Consider the following 13095-nt stretch of genomic DNA (forward strand, 5'->3'; position numbering starts at 1 on the left):
TGGGCAAGTTCGTGGTGATAGATGGCAGGTCAGCTTACAATGCCATCTTTTAGCAGCCAATCATCCACTCACTTCAGGCTATTCCATCAACCCTTCACCAAGTTAGGAATTATTCAACTATTAATGGAGTCGGAATAATTCGAGGTGAACAGAAGACATCCAGAGAGTGCTATACTCCGGCACTCAAAAGATCAACAGTCTATATATAATAATACTGGAAATATATATATAATAATATATATATAATAATTAATATATATATAAATAATTAATTAATCATATTAATTAATAAATATTAGTTAATTATTAATCCAATTAATAATTAATAAATATATATATACATAAATAATTAACACTTAATTATTTATAAAATTAGAATGATATTCTAAAACATTTATCTCGTACAACATATAGTTTTAATGTACATCTTATGCACATTATTTTTAACCTATAGTTTTAATATGAATCTCATTCATATTAATTTTATTTGAATCTCATTCAAATAATATCTCTGATAATATATAATTTTAATTTACAATTAACTATATATTATAATGTATCAATATACATATAATCCCTTAAGTAATTTGAACAATTCAAATTCTTCCAAAAATTTGATCCTCGTTTTAGCCGTTATGAGCTAGCAAGGGGACCTAATGGATCTACAGATCCGAAGCTTCAGCGATGCAAGATTAATCGGTCAAACTCATTGACCGAGTTAATCTAGTTTCGTTAACTACGGGTCATTCCACTAAAGCCCGCAGTTGCACTATTCTCACTGCAGAATGTTTTCGTCGACCATTAATGACGAATCAATCCTTTACGAGTGTTCGTAACTCAAGTTGGGTCAAATTACCGTTTTACCCCTGAGTTACATCTTACTCCTTAAACACCACTACTCCACTAATGAACAACCCGGTTATGGTCCAACCAATAACCGGAAGTCCCTCTCGGCCAATGAGAGGGCGGGGCCCCTTGTTCAAGTCCCGGAATCAGCATTTAAGGGAACACTCATCTACTCCCCTAAAGTCGGGGAGGAGTGAATTCCATCTTGTGAAGTTACGTTCCCAGCTCCCCACTCGGTCTCGTCCCCAAAATGGTAGGAATGTTGAGTCGGCGACTCGGGCCACTCTCACCCATACAGATCAAAGGACGAGCCCTTACGGCCAGAAGTCCATAACTCACTCAGGATTGAGAATGAATTGCCTAGTCATCCTAAGAAATGGCAATCTATTAGTTAACGGTGTTACATCTAAAGATTGCCTATTTCGCAGTCCGGTCTTATACAAACTCATTGTATAGGATACCCCCACTCGCATGTCTCCACAAGAACGACCTGGATCAAGTCGTCTGTAACCTTTACAGAGCGGGCCGTATCCATAGTGTTGCCAGGATAAGGTACCCAGCTTTATCCATATACTATAGACCTTTTAGGTTATTCACGAGACATTATTCATTCATATATAAGGGGTATATCAAGTATATACCCCGTATATCAACTATATACCCCGTATATCAACTATATACCCAGTATATATACTGTCCCGATTACATCACAAATAATCTTGGATGTTTAGTTTATTGGATTTTGGATAATGCAAAGCTATGATTCAAAAATTTATTGAATGAAACTTTATTAAATAGACATTTGTTTTTACAAAATACAAACTACGAGTTTAGGGCAACACACCCAACAAACTCCCACTTGAACTAAACTCGAGTGGGGTGTACATTATCATAAAGCAAAGGGAAAATACAATAAACTAGGGCATACACTATACCCAATTACATTTCTCCCACTTGCCCTAGACTAACTGTACAAAGCTCGTAAACCTAGACGTTCTAGATGGCCCTCAAACACTTTAGCCGTGAGTGCCTTTGTAAAAGAATCAACAATATTGTGCTCTGTAGCGATCTTCGTGACAATCACATCTCCTCGGTGCACTATCACATCTCCTCGGTGCACTATCTCCCGTATAAGGTGGTACTTCTTTTCGATGTGTTTGCCTCTCTTATGGCTTCGAGGTTCTTTAGAATTTGCCACAGCACCACTGTTATCACAATAAAGTGTGATGGGCAAGTTCATGTTTGGAACGACGTCTAAATCTGTCAAGAACTTTCTAATCCAAACCGCCTCTTTTGCTGCATTACAAGCTGCAACATACTCAGCCTCAATCGTGGAGTCTGCGATGCATCCTTGTTCGATGCTTCGCCAAACTACCGCTCCTCCGTTAAGAGTGAATACTGACCCCGACGTGGATTTCCTTGAATACTTGTCTGTTTGGAAGTTAGAGTCAGTGTATCCTGTAAGAATCAAATCCTTAGCGCCATACACAAGCTTGTAGTCTCTCGTTCTCCTATGATACTTGAGGATTCCCTTAACAGTAGTCCAGTGATCATATCCTGGGTTGGATTGGTACCTACTGACTATCCCTACCGCATAGCAAATGTCAGGCCTAGTGCACAGCATAACGTACATCAAGTTGCCCACTGCTGAAGCATAGGGTATACGTCTCATATCCTCAACTTCTTGAGGTGTCTTAGGACATTGTTCCTTAGACAGATGAATTCCATGCCTGAAGGGTAACAAACCTTTCTTGAAATTCTGCATCGAATATCGAACAAGCATCTTGTCGATATAAGTTGCTTAAGACAGGGCTAACGTTCTGTTCTTGCGATCCCTTAGAATTTGGATGCCAAGAACATATTGAGCTTCTCCCAAATCTTTCATTTGGAACTCAGTCGCTAGCCACTTCTTTATGTCAATGAGGTATCCTACATCATTCCCAATGAGTAGGATATCATCCACGTACAACACTAAGAAGGCTACGGTGTTGTTGACGATCTTCTTGTATACACAAGGCTCATTAACGTTTTAGTCAAAACCATAAGATTTGATCGTATCGAACCTTATGTTCCAAGATCAAGATGCTTGTTTGAGTCCATATATGGACCGTTTAAGCTTGCAAACCTTTTGCTCTTGACCTTGTTCTATGAACCCTTCGGGTTGAGACATTTAAATATTTCTTCAAGATTGCCATTCAGAAAAGCAGTCTTGACGTCCATTTGCCATATCTCATAGTCATAATATGTGGCAATGGACAAAAGTATTCTAATAGACTTAAGCATAGCTACATGGGAGAAGGTTTCTTCATAGTCCACCCCTTCCCTCTGTGTGTAGCCTTTTGTCACAAGTCTCGCCTTATAGGTCTGTACCTTTCCTTCGGCGTCTCGTTTTCGCTTGTAGATCCATTTACACCTTATTGGTTTTACCCCATCAGGTTGATCTACAAGTTCCCAAACGGAATTGAAGTACATTGACTCCATTTCCAGGTCCATTGCTTTGACCCATTTGTCCTTGTCAGTATCTTCCATTGCCTTCTTATAGGTCAATGAATCCTCGACGCCGTCATCAGGTATGACAACTTGAGTTTCAGTTAAACTCAAGTTGTAAAAAATGTCATTTCTTAACCAACCTCCCAATCCTTACTTAGAATGTCATTTCTTAACCAACCTCCCAATCCTTTTGAGCAACTTTTTGCCTTTTATTTTAAGTTCTAGCATTTTTAAACAACTCGGTATTTAAAATTGCTTTCGTTATTGTTGGTCTTAGCACATACAAGTTGTTTTCAAGTAAAGCTGAACAAATATTAACACCATTTCTTGAAATGAACGCTTCATTTAAATGAAATGAAGTTGAATACATCTGTTCCAACAAACAAGAAATTGGAATTAAGTTCCTTTTAATTTTAGGAACAACGTACACATTATCTAATAATATGTACATATTCTTGTTTGTAAACAAGTTGAGCTCCCCTACCGCCACAACTGAGACGACCACTCCCGTTCCGTCCTTGAGAGTCATCTCTCCGGCGTCAAGCTACCTCCAGGAACTAATTCCCTGAAATGAAGAACAAATGTGATCAGTGGCTCCTGAATCCAGTATCCAGGCGGAGTCATCATTCTCCACTAAACATGTTTCCAATACAAGTAAATCATATTTACCTTCGTTGGCTTTCTTCTTTTCGGCCAAGTACTTTGGGTAGTTTCACTTTCAATGCCCGTCCATATTGCAGTGGAAACACTTTCCTTTCTCTGCAACCTTGACCTTGCCTTTGGGCAGCAGCAGCTGAGTCAGGTTTAGACCCCTTACCAGCAGCCTTCTTCTTCTTAAAAGTCTTACTTCCAGAAGAAGAGGGCATAGACCTGGTTCTAGAGGACGATCCTCTGTTGAACCTCTTTGAGGTGGCAAAATTTGCCTCCCCTTCTTGTCCCTTACATTTCATAAGAGACTGGTAGGTCTACAGCTCGTTTAGGAGTGTGGTAAGAGTGTACTCCAGCTTATTCATAACCGCATTGCTGTGGAATGAAAGGAAACTCTTCGGAAGAGATTCCAGAATAAAGCTGACCTGACTCTGCTCGTCTATAACGGCCCCGTTCGACTCAGCCACGTTGAAGTGGACCATCAGGTTGAGAACGTGTTCTCGCACTGACGAACCCTCCTTCATGCGGGAGTTGTAAATGAACTTAAGGGCTTCATGTCGAGCTTGTGAGGACGGTTATCCAAAAATCCTCTGCAGCGAGTCCATGATCTCCTTAGCGGTGACCGTGTCCTCGTGCTTCTTGGCAAGCACATCAGATTTGCTCGCCAAGATGTAGACCTTGGCCTTGTTATTGGCCTTGATCCACCTGTCATAGGCGTTGCGCACCGCCACAGTGGCGTTAGGCGTAGGAGCTTGAGGACAATCCTCTTGCAAGACGAACCTAAGATCATCTATCACGAGAATAGTGTTTAGGTTTGACTTCCATTGTTTGTAATTTTCGCCATTAAGTCTTTGCGCGGCTAAGAGTGCAATAATAGAAGTAGACATGCTGAAAGTAAAAACAAATCTATATTAATTTCATGCATTAGCCTTTTAAACCCAATCAAAATATTAGAAAAAGTAATAAAGCACCCTAACAAAATTGTTTTGCAACGATGCTTCAGTGATTTAGAGCAACAGCCACCGTAGGGCGGACAGGTACTCCTTCACGGAATTGTGACATTCTCAACTAAATTTTACACCAGAATAACTCTTATTCCTATAAATTTTAGTCATCGTTTATTTGGTCAGGAAATTGCTAACTAACTTAACAACTCCTCGTAAGTGTGACCCAACATTTTCGGACCTCAGAGGTCCACCCCAATAATCCTACCGTAGGGAAAGAAAATATTGGAGTAAAACCTAAGAGACTCCTATCCATTTCTGGAGTTTGCGTTGATTTTGATTTCCATACAGTGAACCCTCCGTAGGGATGGTCGCTCCAGGACGACACGCAGGTCATGTATGAAACCTCACGGTGCAAACCAATGGCGGAGACCGCAGGATGTGTTGTCACACGTCCTTCTCCCACTTACTATGAACACTATCTCCATTCACCTCGATATTGAACCATGCAAATACCTTCCGTAGGGAGGCCGCGCCCAGGGTGACACGAGGCCGAGCATGGAACTCACAGCGTGAATTTAAAGGAGAACGTGAGAAAGAGAGTAAAGTATGTTATATAAACTTTGTATATCAAATATATACGCTGTATATTACATATTATCTTTTGCTCCCACTTAGTATTGTAAGACTAGGGTATATTACTTAGATAAATCCCGGCTAAGTGAAATTAACTAAGTGAATTTTTAGTCGGCTCAATATAACTATTATATCGGAAGTTGTACAATAATGTTTAAGTTCGTTAAACACTTTAATAAACCAACGACATTATTGCTTGTATATAAAATATTGACTAATTCAACCCCCAGGTCGGTTCCCAGGTAGAGGTGTTCTCTTACGGTCAGCTTAAATACCTCAGCCTAGACAGAACCTTCCTTAGACAGGGTTCCCTTATAGACAACATTTTATATTTAGTCTTTTGTTATTTCATTTTAAACCTAGTTAAAACAAAATAAAAGACTACCCCCTAATCACGTTAGAAGATATAACCTAAGGTCTAATTAATTTTAAACCCCTTTAAAATTAATTAACTTAGACCTTATGTTTGCATGCAACTCTTTATTATAGATTTTAATTTCTATCTACCACATTTTATAACTCTTATAAAATTTTAAGAAATTAAAACAATAAACATGCATTGAAAGCGTACATTAATATAACAATTATATTATCCAAAATAATGTCATGCTCAATGCAACTTTATTTTCATCTAATTAATACAACACTTATATTAATTATGAAAATAAAACATGCATTCATACATTATTACATTTATAACTATATGATGCATGACCACACATACGTAATATATATCAAACATACATATTATGCATGTAACCTATGGTGGGATTTTAAAACTATATGGCATACAATATGTAATATGATTTTAATTAAAATACACATTCATAATGCATAAAATAATTAAATAGCAAAGTTGAAACGGTTTTTGGCACCCTAAGAAAACGAAATAATACAAATAAGAAAACCGACTGCATCTGCCCTCGAACCGCAAACCGGAGCCTCGGAATCGCGTCGAAAAACACCCGGGACAGCGCCTCGGCGCCTAAGGGCAGCACCACGGCGCTGCTGCAGCAAAATGCTGCAACAGCAGTGCCGCGGCGCCCTGGCATGGCACCATGGCGCTGCACAGCGTCGCGGCGCTACAGTGCAGCGCCGTGGCGCTATGTGCTGTCCCGCAGCGCCATGGCGCTGCTACATAACGCCATGGCGCTGTCTACGCAGTTTGCTTCGTCTTCTTCGCTGTTTTCTGCAACTTTTGCCCAATCCTACGCCACGAACGACTTTCGAGCGACCCGGACTTACAGAAACAAAACAGAAACATAATGCCCAGAACACCGGGCCCTTACAAAATCGAATCACGAAGAAAAACGCTATCTAAGTGCCAAAAACCAGAAATTTTCCAACCCGCAAACCCATATTTTGAAAATATGAAATCACCCACCAAACTTAACGATTTTGAGCCCAAAAAAATCAGAACAACAACCTAGCTCTGATACCAATTGAAGGGATGTGAATCCCGGAGCGGAAATGGATTTTCGTTGCTGATTTTCGGGATACAAAATCGAATTTTACAGAGGAAAAATACAGAGGAAATTCAAACCTTTGAAGAACGTTTCTTCAGTGAAATCCCCTCGAACACCACCACCGGATCTTCCTCGCTATCCTCTTGGGTCTCGGGATCGTGCTTGTGGTAGCACCTTGATCGAAGAGAGGGAGAGGTTGACAGAGTTTAAGAGAAATCGTTGGAGGTTTTTTTTCTGTGTTTTGTTCTGTAAACCCGTTCTTCTCTTCTCCAACACTCTTGAAGAAGAAGAAGAAGGATGACGTGAGGTAACTCACCACGTCACAAAACCTCCCACTCCCCTGCAATTTTGCAGGGGAGTTAATATTAATATTAATATATATATATATTATATATATAATAATAATTAAAATATATATATAATAATTAATTAATCATATTAATTAATAAATATTAGTTAATTATTCATCCAATTAATAATTAATAAATATATATATACATAAATAATTAACACTTAATTATTTATTATAAAAATAGAATCATATTCTAAAACATTTCTCTCGTATAACCTATAGTTTTAATGTACATCTTATGCACATTATTTTTAACCTATAGTTTTAATATGAATCTCATTCATTTTAATTTTATTTGAATCTCATTCAAATAATATCTCTCATAATATATAGTTTTAATTTACAATTAACTATATACTCTAATGTATCAATATACATATAATCCCTTAAGTAATTTGAACAATTCAAATTCTTCCAAAAATTTGATCATCGTTTTACCCGTTACGAGCTAGTAAGGGGACCTAATGGACCTACAGATCCGAAGCTCCAACGATGCAAGATTAATCGGTCAAACTCATTGACCGAGTTAATCTAGTTTCGTTAACTACGGGTCATTCCACTAAAGACCCGCAGTTGCACTCTTCTAACTGCAGAATGTTTTCGTGTCCATGGATATACGACCATTAATGACGAATCAATCCTTCACGAGTGTTCGTAACTCAAGTTGGGTCAAATTACCATTTTACCCCTGAGTTACATCTTACTCCTTAAACACCACTGCTCCTCTAATGAACAACCCGGTTATGGTCCAACCAATAACCGGAAGTCCCTCTCGGCCAATGAGAGGGCGGGGCCCCTTGTTTAAGCTCCAGAGTCAGCATTTAAAGGAACACTCATCTACTCCCCTAAAGTCGGGGAGGAGTGAATTTTATCTTGTGGAGTTACGCTCCCAGCTCCCCACTTGGTCTTGTCCCCAAAATGGTAGGAATGTTGAGTCGGCGACTCGGGCCACTCTCACCCATACAAATCAAAGGACGAGCCCTCACGGGCAGGAGTCCATAACTCACTCAGGATTGAGAATGAGTTGTCTGGTCATCCTAAGAAATGACAATCTATTAGTTAACGGTGTTACATCTAAAGATTGCCTATTTCGCGGTCCGGTCTTATACCAACTCATTGTATAGAATACCCCCACTCGCATGTCTCCACACGAACGACCTGGATCGAGTGTTCTGTAACCTTTAAAGAGCGGGCCGTATCCATAGTGTTGCCAGGATAAGGTACCCAGGCTTATCCATATATGATAGACCTTTTAGGTTATTCACGGGACATTATCCATTCATATATCAGGGGTATATCAAATATATACCCCGTATATCAACATATACCCAGTATATATACTGTCCTGATTACATCACAAATAACCTTGGATGTTTAGTTTATTGGATTTTGGATAATGCAAAGCTATGATTCAAAAATTTATTGAATCAAACTTTATTAAATAGACATTTGTTTTTACAAAATACAAACTACGAGTTTAGGGAAACACACCCAACACATTATCCACCAGCCTCCCGAGTTGCTGAATCTGATCTCACGCCCTTTCCATAGTGGGGGGTTGACCTTGTCGGACCTTTTCCATTAGGCAAAGGACAGACTAAGTTTGCGGTCGTTTCCGTAGATTATTTCACCAAATAGGCCGAAGTCGAGGCGTTCTCTACCATCACGGAGGCCACGATCACGTCCTTCATTTGGTTATATATTTTCTGCCATATTAGTATACCCAACGCCATCGTGAAAGACAACGGTAAGCAATTAAACAACGCAAAGTTTAAGGACTTCTACAAGAAGCTCGGAATTAGCCATCTCAACTCGTCCCTAGCTCAACCAAAAGCAAATGAACAGGTGGAGGCCATTAATAAAATTATTAAATGGGGTATAAAGTTAAGACTAGATACAAGGAAATGCAGGTGGGCCGAGGAGCTACCCTAAGTCCTCTGGTCCTACCAAACCACTCCACGCGAGTCCATGGACGTGACACCTTTCTCTATGGCCTTCGGCTCCAAGGCCATGGTGTCGATGGAGATCGGTATGCCTATCAAAAGAGTTGACTACTACGAGCGAGCAAGGAACGCGGAAGAGTTGTTCTTAAACCTCGATCTTCTTGATGAAAAAAAAGAAGTGACTCAACTGCATTTAGTAGATACCAAAATCGAAGGACCGGACATTATAACTCCAGAATCCAGCCTCGGAGCTTCCAGGTGGGACACTTAGTCCCTCCGGAAAGTGCAAAAACACATAGACACACTAGAGCCGTGTTGGAAGGGGCGATTCGAAGTAAAAGGCATAGTCCGACCTAAGACGTATATGCTGGCCGATCTCGAAGGAAAATTGCTCTTGCATCTGTGGAACGCAGAGCACTTGAAGCACTACTATCCTTGAGATGTCGAAATAGTCCAAAGGTTAGCTGAACTTGTAAAATTTTTAGGGATTGGTATTAATAAAGGTCTCTGTGTTATTTAATCTCATCTCCACTAAGAACTACGAGTTCGTGTGAAATTAAATAGGGTCCAGGTACGGACTGAAACATAAGGCAGAAATTCAAACCTTTAGAACGTACGAGTTCGAGGTGCGACGTATCGGAATAGAACCTACGAGTTCAAGGTGCGATGTGTTGAAATCGATAAAAGAAAATTCAAACCTCTAAACCTACGAGTGCAAGGTGCGATGTTAAAAGTCAAAGTAACTTCATTAAAATTCCAAAAGTTTTTGGTCGAGATGTATAGACCTTGAGACCCATCAAAATCATATCGGTAAAAATTGAAGAAGCAATAAGGAAAGACAAAATCATTCGAAATAGCGGAAAGAAGAGAGAAAGTCGATTAGCTGCTTCCGAGGTGAGACCCGAACTCGCCTTGTGAAGCCAGAAGGTCTGGCTCTTGCGAGTCCAGCATCCCAGCCTCTTGGGAAAAGGCTACGCCAGTGGCAGGAAAGCTTGCTCCATCGACCTCTTGGGACGAAAAACCTTCGCCTTCTTTTTCTTCAAGCTCAGTATCGGAGTCCAGGACCTGATGCCCACTTGTTAGTATAGCGCAGTTTAATTGGCTCGAGGTCGAGCTCGGGAGCCACTTCTTTAACCCCCTTTATCAGAAACTTTATGTCGGCATCGCTGAAGTCCTTGGCAAATTCATCGAAGTCTAGGTGCTGGCAAAAAGTCTCCCCAAGAAGCACCCCATTGCTAAGCTTGAACCTCTCCAGTTCTAGTCGGCCTTCAGCTTTTCCACCTTGTCCTAAAGGTCCGCCTCCTTACGCTCGAGTTGGTCGTTGCACTTCATGAGGGCAAAGTTCTCCTTCTCTAGGCCCTTAGCCATGGCGTGGGTACCCCTCAAAGCCTCCATGTGGCGGTCATCCTCTGCCTTGGCACTCTTGAGCTCAGCCTTATCGGCCTTGGAGGTAGAGTTCTAGGCTTGGGTTTTAGCTTGGGCCTCCTTGAGCTCACCTTCCAACATAGCAACGGTCTCAAGAGAAGCCAAAGAGGTTTCGCTCTCGTATCGTGATAAATGAGCAACCGTCCAGTTCGGCCTTCATCATGATGGCTGTTTGGCATGCAGCAGCATGAGCCTAAGGGCAAAACAAAAAAGCAAAGGGTTAGTACAACATTTGACGATGAGTTGCACGAAACTAAAAGACAAGCAGATAAGGTCTTACCTCGGCAGTGTAGTCCAACAATCATTGGATGACCGAGCCTGGAGAGCTAACAAACTTGGAAGTCCTCCTCCAACAGCGGTCGAAGTAGGAGTTGGACATCTCCATGGCCTTCTCCTACACCCCGGCGTTGGAAGGTTCGATCTTGAACCGCATCTCGATATTCGAGGTGCCGCCCATTCTTGCCTCAAACTCATCTACTAGCCCTCCGAAAGGGCTGCCTTGCAAGCACACTCTGATCTCTTCCACCATGTCCTCGGTAGAAGCAGTCTTGCATTTTTTCTTCTTCGATTTCTTGCAGGAGAGGCCATCCTCCGAACCTCCCTAAGAGAAGAAACATCTAAGATCTTGTGATCCTGAAAGGCACCAGCTTCTTTGGCTCTTTTCGGCGTGGTCGCATCCTGGTGAACCTCTACCACCTCGACCTCGGCAGGGAGGTCGACCACGACAGGACTGGGCGCCTCCTTGGAGGTAGATGCCAGCCCTTGACGAGGACGTTTACACTTCACGCCTTGAGAAATTCCACGGACCATTGCTGCACAAATTGGAAGTCAAATGAGTTGAGTAGTTAAAGTTTAAAGTATTTGAATCATGGTTTGAGTACGACTTACCGAGCTCCGAGCTGGCTCTATGAGCTTCGGAAGGAACGAGCAGTGGGTTATAGTCGAGCAGACCTGACACTAGAAGGAGCTTGTCGGTCAAGAAAGTACTGATCTTTCTGCTACGCTATAACTTGCCCTTGTAAAACTTAAGAATGTCGAACGTCGACTGGGAGAGAGAAGGACAGATCTGATAGCAACTGCCAAAGTAAAGAGACAAAGTTAATAGTCCGAGTACGAGGAGGCGCAAATCTCGGATGAACAAAAGACTCAACTACTCACTCAGATTCCCAAACCTACAAGGGACGTTGTGGAAAGGCTGGTCGAACTCGTCCTTGGCCAACCATGCTCCGTAGATGTAGAACCACTTTTCAACTCACTTCTTTATGGATGTCGAACACTTGAGGATGCCTCCCGCACCTTTCCTAGCTCACAAGTAATACCGTCCAGGCTTCCTAGAAATTTGTTTCACTTCGAAACAGCTAAAAGTTGGTCGGTTCTAAGGAGTTCTAGCACGTCTACCTCACGAAGTCTTAGCCAAAATAACATGGCTAAGCTAAAAACGACAACCCATCCATTGAGGGCCACCTGAGTAGGAGCCAACCCAGTTTGAGCTAGGAACTCTTACACCAGAGGATGAACGGGTAGGCGAAAGCCGTACTCGAACATCTTCAAGTACAAAGTTACACACTCTTCTGGGGGATTGTCTGAACGCTCCCCTTCCTTGGGAATCCTAAGGACGATGTCGTCCGAAATACTATACCTATTACGGAGAGGGCCGAGATATTCCTCCGACATCTAAGAAGGGAATTCCAAACCCTGACCCGAGGTGGAGGTGTCACTATCATCCCCATCGTCATCAGTGAACCTAAAGTTGTCTATTTCTTCCTCTAACTCGTAATCTAACTTATTGCAAATTTCTCTACAGAGTCAGCCTTCTTAAGTGAAAGGCTCCGACTCCGATCTACACTGCCGGACGAACTTGAACTATACGAACTCGAAGAGCTGGAAGAACTAGACATAACTCGAAAAGTAAAAATACAAAGCAAAAACAAAGGAGCGAAACGATCTATGATAACTTCCGAATTGCTCAGGTCGGACTCCAAGATTATAGGAAGCGTAAAAACCGAATGTGTTACGTGGAACTATTTATAGTACCCCAAAAATCAATCTGGGTTGAACACGTGTCCCTGAAGTGATGATTCAGATCAAAGGAAGTTCGAAGGCTGGAGGTACTTGTTGTGTCCACACAACTGTGTTGACAACCTGTGCAAGTATACAGGAATCGCCGGTTATAGTACGTAACGAGGTCGTATCCATAGGGATTTTTTTTGTTTATATTTTAACGATAAAAGCAGATACCATCAAATAAAAATTTACAAAGTTTTATTATGTATGTTATCTAGGAGAAATAAATAAATTAATAATAGGACAACAGAAACTTGCAAGAGACAATAGTATCGAAGCTG

This window comes from Momordica charantia (genome assembly GCF_013281855.1).
Source record: "Momordica charantia cultivar OHB3-1 chromosome 9 unlocalized genomic scaffold, Mcharantia_2.0 BLBB01000009.1, whole genome shotgun sequence".
NCBI lineage: Eukaryota > Viridiplantae > Streptophyta > Magnoliopsida > Cucurbitales > Cucurbitaceae > Momordica > Momordica charantia.